The sequence below is a fragment of the Grammomys surdaster genome, unplaced genomic scaffold, assembly GCF_004785775.1.
Source record: "Grammomys surdaster isolate TR1022 unplaced genomic scaffold, NIH_TR_1.0 126906, whole genome shotgun sequence".
NCBI classification, from domain to species: Eukaryota; Metazoa; Chordata; class Mammalia; order Rodentia; family Muridae; genus Grammomys; species Grammomys surdaster.
Window position 1 is genome coordinate 4,131,255 of NW_021621692.1, and position 17,785 is coordinate 4,149,039.

Sequence of the window (17,785 nt, forward strand, 5' to 3'; positions counted from 1 at the left end):
CAGAATGTGCCTTTCAATGTAGATTTACATTTCAATGTATACTGCATTCAAGACATGGATCAAATTATCAGCAACAACATCAGTATACAATTTTTGAGCAATTAAGCAGCTCTTTGCCACTTAGTTGAATTGGAAGGTAAGATGCTGCCATGCATTTCCTTTCTAATCCTATAATTTTTAAACTTTATTTTTAGTAGGCATAACTTTCTTTTTAAAACAAAGGTAGGGGAGGGAGGAGGGAGACATGATTCAAATTAGAATTTCAGTATAATCCACCAGCTTGGAGCATAAGCATGTGATATTTATTGAAGATGAGGTATTGGTGTTGTTAGGGTGAGGCCATACTAGCTTACTGGTGATATAATAATCTGTGCCTTTTTAAGAAAACAAGTTAGAATGAGTCAGGAATGGCATGTGCTTATCAATAACTTTTTCAGAATTTTATCTTCTGATCCTATGAGTGAGAACATTTCTGCTCTGTTAAGCCACATTTACTGTTGCTTTGGCAGCTCTGAGAAGCTAACGTTGAAACAGGATAAAATAATAGTGATAATAAAAATAATCAGTTTTATGAAAGAAGAGATTCTGTGGGCTCCATGGCCAGGTCCAGTCTGCAAGACTGGAAACATCTCCAAGAAGCTCTCTGCAATCCCCAGAAAACTACTGCCCAGGAAAGTGCGGGAACAGTGCCCTGAGACGTCATTCTCAGTTTTCAGCACACTGGGTATGAGTTTTCCAAAACTTCCACAGAATGCTTGGAAAGAAAACTGTTTGCCCATGCTTTCCTAAAGGCAGATGTCTGTGTTTCCCAAGACTGATCTCTGGTTCCACGCTAGTTTACTAAGTGAACAACAGAAAAGAATAGCTTCATGTACATTGGAAAGATTACTGGGTGTGTTAGTCTTCATCAGAGGAGAGCCTTTCTGCAGCTGAAGATAAACAGAGACCATTAACTGAGGATGTTGCATAGATTCAGAGACTTAGGAGTGCTCAACCATAAATAGGATTTCCACATCACATCCCTCCTCTGGAGGACCAGGAATCATTGTGGATACAGGGGAGAAATCATTTAAGGTTTCTTTCGAGGAACAGAACTGACAGAATGAACACATACATACACAGACACACACATATATTTCTGTCTGTATGTATGTCTAATATCATATATATGAATATCAAATATTAACTACTATATAATCATATATTATTTTATTGTATATAATATATTAATATATTATTTATCATATTATATATCAATTATATATTGTAAATATATTACAAGTTATGCCCAAGATAGTCAAACAATACTGTCTAACGGCTGAAAGTTCAGTAATACAGCAATTGGTTAGTCCACAAGGATGACTGTCTCAACTGGTCTTCAGTGCATGCTGAAATCCTGAAGAAGTAGGCTCTAATGCCAGTGAAGGAATGAGCTTGTCAGTGAGCGTAAGAGCAAGCATGCAGAGAGAAAAATATTCCTTCTTCCATGTTCTTTATATAGGCTGGAAGAAGAGTTGGCACAGAGTAAAGGCAGATCTTCCCACCTGTGAAGATCTGGATTAAAAGTGGCTGCTCCCACTTCGAATAATTTAATTAAGAAACTTCCTTGTTGTTTAGTTAGCTTCTTTGGATTGTAACATGGGTATTCTGTACTGTATAGCTAATATCTACTTACAAGTGAGTACATACCATGTATGTCCTTTTGGGTCTGAGTTAACCACATTCAGGATGTTATTTTCTACTTCCATCCAATTTCTAGCAAAATTCATGGTGTCCTCAACTTTATAGCAGAGTAGTATTTCATTGTGAGAGTGAACTACATTTTCTTTACCCATTCTACGGTAAAGGGGAATCTGGATTGTTTCAAGTTTCTGGTTATTACAAACAAAGCTGCCAAAAACATAATGGAACATGTGTCCTCGTGGTATGGTGGAGCATATTTTGAGTATATGTCAAGAAATGGTATAGCTAGGGTATGTGGGAGACCTACTTCAGATTTTCTGAGAAACTGCCAGATTGATTTCCAGAGTGATTGTCCAAGTTTGTACTCCTACCAGCAATGAAGGAGTGCTCCCCTTTGTCCCATATCCTTGCCAGCAGGTGCTGTTACTTGAGGGATTTTTATTGGATATTTGATTTATTTATATTTCAGATGTCATCTCCTTTCTCCACCCCAACCCCAAACCCCCAATCCCATTGCCCCTCCTCCTTTTTGCTTTTATACCATTGGAATTACATGCAAGTAGTAAGGTCAGTTCTAGGTTGAGGAACTAGCAATACGATAGATGCAAATAGTCAAGGAACAAGCAAGACAATAAACACAAATAATCAATGAACAAGCAAGGCAATAAACAAAGTTCAATGATCACTCCAATGATCACTATTTGTAAGGCTTATCAGGATGACCAAAATATCTGAGCCTACTTCCCTGTCCTAGCCCAAAGTTATTTTCAAGTCTGAAGCCTACTTCTTTGTTCTAGTCTAAGATTTAGATTTCTACCTGAAATTACTTCTTTGTTCTAGCCTAAGATTTAGCCATTCTAATGTATGTAAGGTTTTGGAATCTGAGAATCATTTTGACTTGTATTTCCCTGATGATTAAGAGTATTGAACATTTATTTAAGTGTGCGGCGCCTACCACCCCGACCAGCAGGGAAGAAAGACTCGCACACCAGTTCCTTCCAGCAGCAGTTTACTCAGGAGTTGCTAGTTACATGAAGCTTGAAGGTGTGCCCCCCGAGCCAGCCCAGGAGCGAAGCTTTATACCCTGCGTAGGACTGCCCATGAGCCCATACCACGTCTCGCACTGTGATTGGTCAAGAACCCATGACACAAGATCAGGCCACCAGGAAGTACCGCCCCAGGACCAAACAAGGCTTGTTTACTCCAAGTCTGCAAGGGCAAGCAGGCACCATCTTTAAGGCGTGGCAGCAGCGCTCCAGAGTTCCCCCTTTTTTGTTTTTAAGCAGTTTCAAGCTGTGACTGCCCGATCAAGCAAGCTCCATCATGTAGGATCCCACGATCAAGGGCAGACAGGCTCAAACCATGGGACTCACTCTACTGGGTGCAATGGGCAAAGCCCACCAGGTGCAAGAGCTGGGCCCAAGAAAAATGGAATAGACACCCATCCCGTGTGCAATGAAACCTATAGGCTTCTAGGGGTGCAAGGGCTGTCCAGACCTAAAATTTGGGGTAATGAGAGCAACTAATGCTTCAAAGCTACCAGCCATGCTTGTGGAAATACACCTCCCCTCAATGGCCTGAAAGGCACGCACTACCAGCGCCCTCTCACGTCTCTGGGCCCTGACCATACAACAGATTCAAGACAGGCTGAGAACACAGGCACCCACTAGGGCAACAGCTAGTGCTCCTATACCCTGAAAATCTTCACAATGCAATGCTTCCGGGCTCACATGGGCAGGTCAGTACTATTGTGTCTGGTCTTCCTAGAGGTACCGTGGTCTCTCAGCAGCGCTTTCTGCAAGTTGGACACAGCAACAGTTCTCTCAATGTCTATGACAGTGTACAGCTCTGTGCACCGGGTCGGGGTTTGTAGGAGGGGAGTGGTTGTCGTTTCTGGAGTCTGATGGTTGTCAGAGTCACTGCCCCTTTCCAAATCCACCTGTATATAATTGAGTTGCCTATGTTCTAAACTGGGGCGCCTGATATCAAGGTTAAAGACTATCGGTGTACAATCCCTACGCCTTGAATAGTCTATTTTGTGAGCACTTCCCACAAGAGAGTGTCGGCTTGAGGGGTGAGATGAAGTATCTCCAAACGAGGGGTAGCAGGGATGCCTGTTGGGTAAGTTCTGAGCACCAAGCCCTGGAGTCGTAGGTGTTCGAGGTGTTCTAGGGACTTCCAATTCTGTCTGATGACTATTCCTTTCTACAACTGGCTCTTCCACCACATTTATACTATTATTTTGCATAATCTCTTGTAACATGTTAAATAATTCTTCTGCACGGGCACACTTAAAAACAAAAATTCCTTGTCCAGTTTGACACAATTGACCACTTTCAAAAGAAAACAGATTTGAGTCGTAGCCGTACCGTCGCAGGCAGAGGTAGTGCCATTTCACCGAGTCTCGCTTCGGGGTGTACAGAATCAGTTCTGTGTCTGTGAGCTCCATGAAACCAGAGTCTAGCTCATTGCCATCATCATCAACGTTAACAACCTTAAACTTGTTCCTATGGTTATCTAGGACAGTGTCTTTATCTGGACAGCTACAACAACTACCCATGGCTTCGCTTTCTAACCTTTCTGCCGCTTTACCATGGTCTTTAGATTCGTCCCTCTCTTTGAAGTCTGTATTATTTTAGCCTCACTACCCTTGGCCTCTTTGATCTTTGTATACTTACGCCATGTTCTTTCTCTTCCACACCTTTGTACTTGGCAGGAAATGTTTCCAATTCTTCACATTCACTCCCTCTCTTCCCTTTCTATGTCCTTCCCCAGTTTATCCCAGGAGGCCAAGGTAAGCTGTCCCGATACCACGAACCAAGGGGTGATGCGGTCCACTTCCTGGACAAACTGCTGTAGAGCCTTCTGTTTAAGGTAGTTAACAGCGGCACTCATGTACTGGCTGGTGACAGTTAAGGCAAAAACACAGCACCAGGGATACTGCAATCGTGATCGCCACTACTAGAATAACTATCTACGGATCCACTCCTCCCGGCACGAACATATCCCGCTGGCCTTTTTACTTTCACTTTTGCTTGCCTCCGTCCGAGGACCTTAAAGATTGAAGCCTCCTTCCAAGGTCTTTAAAGATTGAAGCCTCCGTCCGAGGACCTTAAAGATTGAAGCCTCCTCCCGAGGACCTTAAAGATTGAAGCCTCCTTCCGAGGTCTTTAAAGATTGAAGGGCCCCACTTACCGGCCACTTACCGATCGATTGCCCTGACTGCTACTGGTTCTGGAACTCCGGGAATTCAGGAAGAAGTCCCACGTGCGGGCCACCAAATGTGCGGCGCCTACCACCCCGACCAGCAGGGAAGAAAGACTCGCACACCAGTTCCTTCCAGCAGCAGTTTACTCAGGAGTTGCTAGTTACATGAAGCTTGAAGGTGTGTCCCCCGAGCCAGCCCAGGAGCGAAGCTTTATACCCTGCGTAGGACTGCCCATGAGCCCATACCACGTCTCGCACTGTGATTGGTCAAGAACCCATGACACAAGATCAGGCCACCAGGAAGTACCGCCCCAGGACCAAACAAGGCTTGTTTACTCCAAGTCTGCAAGGGCAAGCAGGCACCATCTTTAAGGCGTGGCAGCAGCGCTCCACATTTAAGTGTTTCTTGACCATTAGAGATTTCTTGGTTTGGCTCTGTATCCCATGGTTTGATTGGGTCACTTGGTTTGTTGGTGTCTAAATTCTTGAGTTCTTTATATATTTCAGATATTAGCTCTCTGTCAGATGTAGGGTTGGTGGAGATCTTTTTCCAATCTATAGGCTGCTGTTTTGTCCTGCTGACTGTATCTGTTGTTGTATAAAAGCATTTGTTTGAGGTCCCATTTATCAGTTGTTAATCTTAGTGCCTGAGCCATCGGTTTAAAAAGAGGACATAAATTTTGGTGGGTAGGAAGTATTGTTTAGATCCAGGAGAAGAATCAAATATGATCAAAATATGCTGTATGAAAATCTTGAACAGTTATGAAATAATAAAATGTAGCACTTTAGGACTCTAAAACTTTGAAATGTTTCCATTCTGAGTCCTAGTGCAGTTCCTTCTACACAGCAAGAATGTGAAAAATTCTGCAAAGGAATTGGCTTTTCTTTGGTTAACCTAGATTATGTATGCTCAGAAAAAGAGACAGTAGAAATGGGGTAAACTTTGATGGAAAGGAAGCCAGCCTTAATGGAGAGTCCAAGTTTCCAGTCCTAGCTAGATTGTGCAGTCTGACTATGATGTATTCCATTTTTCTCCTCTGAAGATGAGAGTCCGAGCCTTCCCTTCCAATGCTGTAGGTATTTCAGAGAATTGGCAGTAACATCTATGCCATTTAATGTACAAAGATGTCTCTATCTACCTATAATATTGTATACCAAGTTTGTTAAAACCAGCACAAGTAAAGGCTGGGTTATGTATAGGCATGCTTGAGAAAATCAGGTCAAATTTCATATGGTTAGAGGATTGACTTTACATTTTGACCAACCTAATTGTTCTAATTTTTGGAGGGTACGCTCAAAAGTCAGAGGAGTCTCTGTTTACAAACTACATCAACAGAAAGGAAAATCACATTTATTTCTGTAGAAACACGATCCACATCATATTTGTAGATATGTGCTTTCTCTGTGCTACTGGTTGCCCTGCCTCTTCTTAAATCACCCAAAGGACAGACAAGTAAAGGCATTTCACTGTTCCTTTATACCAATCCTGCCATATTTCTCTTGGGACTTTGTATGTCATTCAGAGTATAGTAACACTGCTGGCTTAAAGTAAGAGTAATAGTCATAGGACTTTGATGAAGGCTTATTGTTGACACAATAGAGACAAATAAAAGGAGATTCTGTAAACACCTATTTTTCAAATTTAAATATAAAATAAAGTCATATACTCATTCATGTATATATACATATATATGTATCATATATAAATAAAATAGTTCCAGGAGCATATACCTATATACAGGAAGAGTGAGAAGGACAGAGAGAAAGGAAGAGAGAGTTGCTTTAACAAGCTTTATCATTATTGTACAAAAATGTATCTGTCATCATATTCTAAACTGAAGTTTAAATAAAAATGTCTATCGTTTCCACAAAGGAGCTGACTCATAACAAGTACATTTTAGCTGGAGCAAAGTTGTTAGTCCTAAGAATTTGGCATACCAAGAACTTTAGCTTCAAGCAGATTAAACACACACACACACACACACACACACACACACACAAGCCTGAAGCATAGAACACTTAGTTTAATGTGTTTGTTGATTAACACTGTTTTCTATAAATCACATACATGTGCTCTCAAACACACAGACACACACAACTTCTCTGGGCTGAGATATAATCTGAATATATCTCTTAGGGTTTTGTCTGTTGGATACAGGGTTCTCAGCATGGCCCTATTAGGAAACTATGAGTCTATGATGGTGTAGCCTAGTAAGAGGTTATATAGACCATCAGTCTGACAGTTGTTAGGTAGGATAAGGTTTTTCTTCTGAAATGTCAGTGGAGTATATGGCACTGCATTGCTATCAACAGTGAGTAACAAAGGACTCTCTCATACATGTGGTCTCATGGAATGCTAAGTAGAACTTCTCCTCTCCACCACGCTTAGTCATGCTCCTATTGATACTGATGTGATATAGCCAGTAAGAACTTAATCTAATCCAGCATCGTCATCTTTGCACAGTCAGCCTCCAAACTTGTGAGTTCAATAAAGCCCCTTTCTTTTTTAAGTGCTCAGCTTCTGGTATTTATTTATAGTAGCACACACACACAAAAACAGTCTAATACACGCACAGCACATGGATATTGAAGTGTCTAAACAATGTTCGTGAAGAGATCTTACATTCAAATGACACAATCAATTGTCTGCGTGTTTTACATTTTTTCCAGTTAATTATTTAATTCTGTGGGTTTAGTTTATTCATTTTACAGTGACTTTTTAGCTCAAAAATGCACTGACTATTTATTGCAGCTCTATACAGATTAAACAGTCTTTTGAAAACCATCCGGCAGTATCTAGTTTCTTCTGTTTTTTCTCATAATATATGCAAGGAATGACTTATTACTTGTCACTTATAAAAACACACATTTCCTCTAATGTAGGGGATTTCATAAAACTGTCTCTTAAAAAAATACTACATGTCCATATGCAGGCAATGTGTAAAATAGACTTTGGATATTTTGCCATGGCTTGCAGTATATGTTTTGGTGATCCATGCCAACATTCCATTCTCTTTACCAAAGACATTTAAATTGTTAATGCAGAATATTTTGAAGGCAGAATTTCATCCAGAGATGTTTTTCTCTCAGATATTTTTAAAAGAGAAAAGGTCAAACCCTCCCAGTGAGTTGACCCACCCCATCTGACATATTCACTGAGGAACACCTACTGCGTCAGGCAAGTATTTTCCATTTGTTCCTAGTGAGATTAGTGATAGGTTTATTTCCAAACTTATAGTCTAAATCAAAGAGAGAAAATAGATTGTTGAAAACTAGGAGTTGATGCAATATTTGATAACTACAAACCAATTTTGGCCACCCAGAAATATCATTAGAAGGATGCTCATGGAAAGTAGAATCAGATAATTTATACTTCATACCTTCTAATTATAAGTAGAAGCATGAGGCTGGTAACCTAGAATTGATACTTTGTTTTTTCTTTATTGATCATTTTGTTTATTTACATTGCAAATGTTATTCTCCTTCCTGGTTTCCCCTCCACCCACCCATTCCACCTCACTCCTCTAGCATCTCCTCTTCTCTTCTCTGGGGCATCGAGCCTCCACAGGACCAAGCGACTCCCTTCCCAACGATGCCAGATGAGGTAGTCCTCTGGTAGCAGAAGTCATGGACTGGCCAATGCGTACTTTGTGGTTGGTTGTTTAGTCCCTTGGAGCTCTGAGGGGTCCGGTTAATCAATACTGCAGCTCTTTCTATGCGGTTACAATCCCCTTTAGCTCCTCCAGCCCTTCCCCTAACTCTTCCCTGGGAGTCCCTGGGCTCATTCCAATGGTTGGCTGTGAGTACCTGCATCTGTCTCAGTCAAGTGCTGGCAGAGCCTCTCAGAAGACAGCCATACTGGACTCCTGTCTGCAAGCAGTTCTTGGCATCAGCAATTGTGTCCAGGTTTGGTGTCTGCAGAGAGGATGGATCCCAAGGTGGGAGGTCTCTGAATGGCCTTTCCTTTAGCCTCTGTTTCTTGTCTGTCCGTGCATTTCCTTTAGACAATGTCAATTCTAGGTTATACATTTTTGGATGAGTGGGTGGCACCACTCCTCCACTGGGACCATGTCTATCTACTGGAGGTGATCTCTTCGTTTTATTTGTCCCTGTTGGTCGATATTTCAACTAATGTCATCCCATTGGGTCCTGGGAGCCTCTCGTGTTCTGGCATCTGGGACTTTCTAGCAGTTCCCCAAGCTCCCCACACCCCACTGCTACTTTTTTCTTTCCATTCATTCTCCTGGCCCTCTGGACTGTCAATTGGTACTTAAAAGTAGCGTAGCATTTCTTTTAGGACAAGATGAGCGCCATCCTTCCAGACTTGAACCTACGCCATGCACACATGATGGACAGAAGTCTGAAAACAGATTTCCACCACACGCTGCTATTCCAAATGAGATGCTATGTTTCCAAAGAGTCTTCCATGGAAAGAAAATCAAGTTACTGAAAAGGAGAATTTCCATTCATTTATGAAAGGACAATGCATTCTTTCCAAGAGGGTTTCTGAAACTCCCTCCTCACCCACGTCTATGAACAACAACAAGAACAACAATAAAACTTTTTAAAAGAGTATTTTTTAAAAGAAAAAAATCAAGGACAACAATCAAACAATGTTAACTTTACTGAAAACTAGATTATCAGTTTATAATCCAGGGCTATATGAATAAATCCAAATCTTTAACAGATATCTTTACTGTTTCATGCTTACATGTTTCTTTCTTTCATTCTTTTATGTACATGCTGCTTAAAATAAGTGAAACATTTGTATTTTAAGTTCTGGATAAGCAGTGATTTTCCTACCCAGATAGAGTGTTCTATGGTCTTAACATCTCATAAAAATATTTCACATCCCTGTCTAAGAACATGGGAATCTCCCAGGACATAGATTAAAATGTTTCCACTTCTGCCCTCTGGTCTTGTTGATCCTTGAGGGCTGTGACTAGAAGGTGGACATCAAATTACACATCAGGAAGCCATGAGTTTTAGAGTCTTTTCTTATTCCCCAACCACTTTTCTGCTGCCAGCTCCCTTCTTTACACACCTATGTGTTACCCTGCAAAGATTTTCATTACCTCCCTTTTTTTTTTAACCTATCTAAGGGGCTAGTCAATACTCAGAGTTCCTATAGTTTCAGTTTCTAATGGTTAAATGATCTTAGAGTGAGGCACTCGTAACATCTCAAGTTTCCACTTGAGTTACAGGAAAAAAGTCAGGGTCCTAATGTGGAGGTTAGTCCTGTCAAGGTCAGCTAATATCTCTGTGACTTTATCAAGTGGCCACTATTCTCTCTGTTTCAATTTTCTCATTGTGAATTAGGGAGTGCCTGCCTCTTAGTGTCAAAGTTAAAAATGGCATGGTAACATAGGTAAACTAATTGAGGAAGTGCCTGGTGAAAAGGACTATGAAAACCTTCAGTATTAAATTTTTTTCTCCATATATAATGTGTGTGTGTGTGTGTGTGTGTGTGTGAGAGAGAGAGAGAGAGAGAGAGAGAGAGAGAGAGAGAGAGAGAGCTTATTTAATGCTTTTCTTAGAACATTGGCCAACATGTTAGAAGTATTTGTTCAAAGATTTCAAAGCCAATACTGGATATAGGTTTATAGTAATTCACAGATTATAGACTTTGCTATTGTGATAATTAAAGACAATAAAATACAAGGAACACAAATTTTAGAAATATTTTATCATTTGAAAATAACATGCTTAGGATATTGCATTAAATAACAGGTTTCATATTTAAGTGGAGTAATATTGTGATATACTAATATCTTAATAATGCTATGTAATAATGCCAAGTAATAAAATGTACATAATTGGACCTCTGAAATATATCTGTGTTAATGGAAAATGATGAGTAATTAGTCATAATTTTTCACACAGCTTTAGAATCAAATACGAGATACCCTACCCACATACTCTTTGAGTCTATTTTTTGGGGGTATTTATTTTACACTCCAGATTTTATTTCCCAGCCCCATCCACCCTACGACTGTTCCATATGCCATACCTGCAACCTACCCATCTATCTTCATGAGACTGTCCCCACCCCACCTGACCTCTAAACTCCCTGGGGCCTCCAGTCTCTTGAGGGTTAGGTGCATCATCTCTGACTGAACACAGACCCGGTAGTCCTCTGCTGTATACATGTTGGGGGGCCTCATATCAGCTGGTGCATACTGCCTTTTTGGAGGTCCAGTGTTTGAGAGATCTCGGAGGTCCAGGTTAATTGAGACTGCTAGTCCTCCTGCACGGTCTCCCTCTTCCTCGGAGTCTTTCAGCCTTTCCCTAATTCAACCACAGGGGCCAGCAGCTTCTGTCCATTGGTTGGGTGGGAGCATTAATTTTTTTATGTACTTTGAAAAGAACTCGCACTTTCTCCAAGATAGAGTGTGATGTAGTCTTAAGCCATTATAAACAATGATTAGAAACCCAATAAAATAGCTGTTTTTAGAACACCCACAAAAGTATTAAAATTAGTGGAAAAGAAACTCTTTATAGTAAATGTAATATATACCATACTTCGCAAGAAATACAAGAAATTTTAACAAATTAAAAAGTACATTTATAGAGAAAGAAGTTGAGAAATTAATAAAATGAGTAGAAATCATAGCATTATTAAGATATTAGTATATTACAGTCTTACTCCACTTAAATATGAAAACTATGATTTAATGCAATATCTTCAGCATGTTATTTTCAAATGATAAAATATTTCTAAAATTTATGTAGGGAGTCATATGGAACATACCAGAGAAAATATGTTTTGTGTTGTTAAGTAATGAAATGTACGTAATTGGAGCCCTGAAAGGTGTCTGTGTTAATGGAAAATAATGAGTAATTAGTCATAGTTACAATTTTACAATCAAATGCAAGATACCCTGCCCACATTGTATTTGTGTCTAATATGTACTTTTGTCCTGTGTCTCCCCTGTGAGCTTTGAACAGTAGAGGTCTGTGATCGTCTGTGCTGGGGAAGACCAGACATTGTGAGTCTGCTGTGTTCCCTTTTTTATAATTTGCTATGACATAAGTTGACTATTGTATTCTGAGGATGCTCAAGAGAGCTCCAAAATGAAGTTCACACACTATGTTTCTCAAACAACAAAAATGGATTTCTCATTTATTTAATTCCCACAGGTTTACATTCATAGTCTTGTGTATTGTTTCATCTGGATCTGCTCACCTCAGCATGCAAATTGCTTTAATTTCCCTTGGACACATCCCACCACTATGCACTAGCTAACTAAAATACACTTGTGTCACGTTCTGATTCACGTTTGGTGTTTTCCAGACATGATTCTAGCTGCAATAAACTAGAAGCTTCTAAGTGACAAATATTCCTGAGCCATGCCGTCTCTCTTAATTCGGTGAATCAGAATCTCTTAAAATAGTTTTTTTTTTTGTACAAGTTCCTAACCAATCTGGCTTACATTCTATTTTCTTTTCAGCTCTTTGTCAGATTTAATACTTATTAAAAGTATAGTGCCACAAGTAGAGTAGATAATAATACATAGTATGTATCACTCAACTAGTTAATTGTGAAATAAAATTATAATTTTTAGCCTAACACATGAGAGATACATTATGATATACTAGCCTGTGGCTCTGCCATTGAAACAAAATGTGTTCCTTCTCATTTCCACAGAGGAAGCTAGTATTAAGTTAATTTAACAACTTTAGTAGTAGTTTTTATTATACTTCTCACTTAGCTATGAATAAGCAAGTCTCATACTGAGTAAAAAGTCCATACAATGAATAATTGGCAGTAGCAAAGCTAGCCCTGCCACAGCGTAAGCCAAGGGATACGCTGAAAAAAAAAAGAGAGAGATGAAAATCGGCAGGTAGGGAAAATCTATGTGATAAGGAACATAGAGTCAGATAAATAAAATTGATGATTTGTGAAATTAGTCCAAAGAATGGTACTATGAACATAGTTGAAGATAAAATACTATATGTCCTTAGTGATTTTCATACAGTGATTTATCCAAGCCCTGTTGTGTGTAACTTATTTTTTTTTAATATTCATTACTCCACTATTTATTTTTTATTAAATCTGTAGGAAGATGACTGCTGAAATTTTGCCTTAAAACACATTATAATACATTATTTTTTTATTGGATGTTTTATTTACAACATAGGAAATGTGTGTAACTTATAAAAACCTTGGGCAACATATGAAACTTCCTTGACCCTGAAATGACATTCTATAATGCTATTAGTCATCAGATTATCAAAAGACCTGATAGTAAATTGGAATGTAAGCCCACAGCACTCCATCTCTTCTCTCCTTGTCTTCTCCAGTTGCCTTACCTAAGTGATGAGAAGAGACACTGAGGATGGAACAAACCTAGTAACACCAGAATAAGTGCGAATGGTGAGCATGGACATCTCAGCATGCCATATGTCTAACCCTTATATTAAAGGTGGTTATAATAATTCTTACGCTTTTTTCTTTGCACAGTCTATTGGGACAATGAATACTGAACTGGTGATGTAGTTCAGTGGTAGAATGCCTGCCTAGCACATGTGAAGATCTAGATTCAATACACAGTACTACACGGAAAAGTGAATTAATGAGTGAATCAGGGAGTGAATGAATTAATGAGAACAAGAAAGATTGAAAGACAATTTCCTGCTATCATTTTACACAGAAATCTCCAGCTTTGTGATGGAAGACATTCACACTTGGGGCATCCTTTACAAAGGTACGAGTAGTAATTATTCTTCTACCCTTTCAAGATAGGTGTTGAACCAGAAACCTTACATCACGTGTCAGAATACTGGGCTGGATGCTTTTTAATTCCAGAAATGACTATGGTTTTCTTTATCCATTGTTCTAGGGATAGAAGAATGTCATATATAAGTCTTTGGGAATCTTATACCAATGAAAGATTAAATGAGTTGCTATCCATTTGTCTGTCGTTCTGTCTGTCTATCATCTATCCATCTCTTTCTCTATCAATCTAATCTATCTATCTTTCTATCTACCTATCTATCATCTACTTATTTTTTATCATTAGTCTATCATATACCTATTTATTTATTTATTTATTTATTTATTTATCTATTATTTACTTCTATCATCTATCTTCATCATCAGCATCATGTATCCCCACCCATCCTTATTCATCTCGATCTCTATGAAGAGTTAAGATCACAAGCCAAACACTAATAAGTAATTCTCGAAGTAAATATATGATGCAAACATAGTCTAAATTGAAAGAACATATAAATTAGTGGCTTAGAAAGACAAAAGTCAAATTCACAAAAGAATTTGTTAGAAAGATAAACAGGTGGACTGAGAAAAGTTTTCAAAGTGGCTTCAGGGTTTCACACACATTAATGTTATAAAGTCATGTGACAAATATAAAATGTAAATAAAATAAAAATAAAGTAGAGATCATATTCAAGTCCAGTCTCTGGGTTTCTATCATATACTGACGTATCTTTTATTTATAATTTTCCTGAAGAAAAAAGATAGGAAAAGACTATGCCAAGGATATTTATGAAAGGATGCATATTCTTCAAACACTGTTCATAACTTTTTATTATGGTGTGTGTGTGTGTGTGTATGATGTGTGCAGTACTTTTAGCATTTGGGGTGTGTGTAAAATACACTGAAAAGTATTTATCTAGGGTAGACATTCAAAACAAGTTATACTGCTTATTTAGATATTTTTCTATTCTGTCCAGTCTCTGCGTTCCTGTTTCTCTAACAAGAATACAAAGATTCCAGTGAGTACATCTTCAGAGGAATTCTTTAGCTTTCCAGCAAAATGAGATGACAGATTGTCTCATAAAAAGAATCTCTCCTGTGAAATTTCCACTGTAGATTTCCAGCCTAAGAAAGCTCCCAAGGATCAGTCTACATTTTCTACGTGATGTTTGTGAGGATAACTATCTGTACTCCTCGTTCATCATAGGGTTCTCTCTTTCCTGTCTTCATCACTGCCAAATGAGTCTTTTGCTCTGGATTCCATCCGTATGTGAAATCCCTATTATCTCTGTCTTGTGGCCCCAATCTTGGAATTTTGCCTTCCTTTGCCTCCCAAACTTTGTGAAAGAATGCCTAGTTTCTTCAAAGAGCTTGGGATCGCTTAGTGCTTATCTCCCTTGGTGTTTCCTTCACACTCTTTTTCTATTTTGATAAATTTTTTAAAGTATGAAGTGCAGTGCTTTGGTGGACAGACACAAAGATAAGACACTGCAGCACAAAACCCTGCCTAGCCTTTTGAAATTAACCAGGTCCAGATATGATGCCACTGCAAACCATTTTCATAGCTGCAAAGGTGAGTTTATCATGCCCTAGGCTAGCCAGAAATATAACCTAGTAAATATAACTTATTCTTATTTTTTAAAATATATTATTATATTCACCTAACAATCTCTAGTCAAACATTTCTCCCTAAAACATCATGATTTTTATTTAAATGAAAGATTAAAATAAGGCAACTGTATTGAGACTTTCACACATGCGTTAATTCAGGTGTATCTTAATATGAGGAGTGAATTTCTGATTGTGTGGTGGCGTGGACATGATGAGACTTAGGACAGAAATACAGGGCCTAAATGCCAGTCTTGCGTGCACAATCATGCGTTTGCTTTCACTCTATGCTAAAGCCATGTGTTCTGACGTTTCTCAAAAGCAAGTCTGTTTGTATAACATAAATGTATTTCTTTGCAGTGGAATTGTTCAGAATAACTTCCATGTGACACAGTCACACACTTGATAAAGTTAAACGTCTTCTAATTGTTAAGTGAAATGAATATAACTAGAAAAATCAAAGAAGCATATCTAGTAATTAGCAAAGATTACCTTGTACCTTTACTGGGTCAATTCTATAAATATTTGTGAAAAACACAATATAAAAGGATATAGTATCATATCCCTGGTATTTTAAATTCTTACTTACATTCTGATGTCACTAGGTGTTCCAGGCTTTTATTCATTTGAACTGTTTTAACAGTGCTGTAGAATATATTAAGAGAAAACCAGTTCTGTTTTCTAAACCAGATCTATTAATTAAACCTGAGGCAAGGTCTGACCTGATGGGAACAGATGTGACATGCATCCCGTGTTTGCCTCTAAGCATCCTTCTGTCTGTTGTTCTGAAAGAAAAATGTCTTTAAATATATCATATCACTACTATTTGTTTTGGTGGCAAATGGCACATTGGTACTTATGTGTGATGGAAATCATCCTGATGTAATTGTTTTTATTCCAGCTTTCAGCATACACTTTATGAAGAAATGGCCCATCGTAAAAAGCTTAGTTACAATCAGACAATTGTATAGCCCTTGTTTGACTCTCTTCCACTTGACTGTGCTGACTTGTAAATTGAATGGAAGTATTCTCTTATAAGTGGGACAAACTAGAAACGTAAAAAGGATCATTATGCAGTAGATAACTCCCTGGTGCTCCTGTCTTTAGCACCCTGCCATTGGGATCAATTAATTAACTGCCTAAAGGCCATGATTAGTGAAGAGAACATCAGATAGATTCAAGTGAAGAAAACCTTAAAGAGAGACTGAGAGTCAAAAAAAACATTACTAAAAGCTAAAGGTGGATTTAAAGAATAACATGAAAATTTTACATTAGAAATAGAACACTGGAAAGCATCTTTGCAAAACAATAAATATCTAGGTACGGTTGTCAGTGGTTATTGTGGTTAGATCTAAAAGACTTAGGCAAGAGTTCTTCTTGGTGCTGTTAATGCAAAGAAAGTGCTCTTGCTCTACACAATGGGATGACTCTGCATTTAATTTAGCTCATAATAAGATGGAGATTTAAAAATTAGTGTTCTAAGCTGTAGCCAAGTGTGTGAAACAGGTGTTGTGTATCTTTCTATCCTTTAAACCCCCAAGAGTTGTTACTGAGGAATACTCTGCTTATCTGTCCTCCCTCCTCCCCACAAAATTGAGGAGCCTTTTGCCACATTCAACAAGCCAGAGTTCTCTTGTTGTCAACCCTGTTTATCCAGTAAATACTCATTTCAAAACATTTTCCTTGACCAATAACACATGTCTTTAGAGTCACACTGAATCTCCAGGCTTCTAGCTATGCTGTACTGCTTTCTATCACTACAATGAAGTACCTGACACAGAAAATGTTTAAAGAGAAATGTTTAACGATTTGTCTTTAGTCACAATTGGGGAGATTCTAACCTATGACATATCGCCCCCATACATCTGTTCCTGTGAGGTTATGAAGTGGGACAAGATGATCAGTGTCATCAACCAGGAAGCAAAAGAAAAGAGGAAGAAGCTAGTTAGAGTCCCACAAGCCCTCTCATAGGCCTTTCCACAGTGACATAAGACATCCCATAAGGTCACATCTCCTACAAGTTTATTATATCTCCATAATGGGAGAAATCAGAAGGAACAAACCTTAACTGCACGTTAGTTTTTAGTAAAGTCTTCTGTAACTCGAAGTCTCCTGCAACTAGAACTCTTGTTTCTGGGATAAACACCATAACTAAAGGCAACTTTGAGAGAGGAAAGGATTTGACTTACAGATTATAGTCAATCATGGAGGGAAACAAAGGCAGGCACTCAAGGAAGGAACCTCTAGTCCATGGAGAAATACTTCTTAGTGACTTGGTCAGATACCTTTAAATATAACAACTTAACTTGCCTAGGAATGATTAATGGAAGGATGTTCTGTGGGTGTGTGGAGAGGAATGGGGCAAGGGGGTGTCTCAGCGGGCCCATGCCAAGGCATCTCCTCCCCCGAGGGACCAGTCACACGCAGGCATAGCAATAGAATAGAGTTTATTCAGGCCATGGGGAGGGGAGCCAGGAGGGTGGCAAGAGAGAGAGAGGGGGGGAGAGAGAGAGAGAGAGAAAGAGAGAGAGAGAGAGAGAGAGAGAGAGAGAGAGAGAGAGAGAGAGA

The 17,785-nt window shown here is 38.9% G+C and overlaps 1 pseudogene; it reads right to left on the reverse strand.

The window, feature by feature from the left end:
- Positions 1–3,409: 3,409 nt before the first annotated feature.
- LOC114615594 lies at positions 3,410–4,243 on the reverse strand (annotated as a pseudogene).
- Between the last annotated feature and the right edge of the window lie 13,542 nt (positions 4,244–17,785).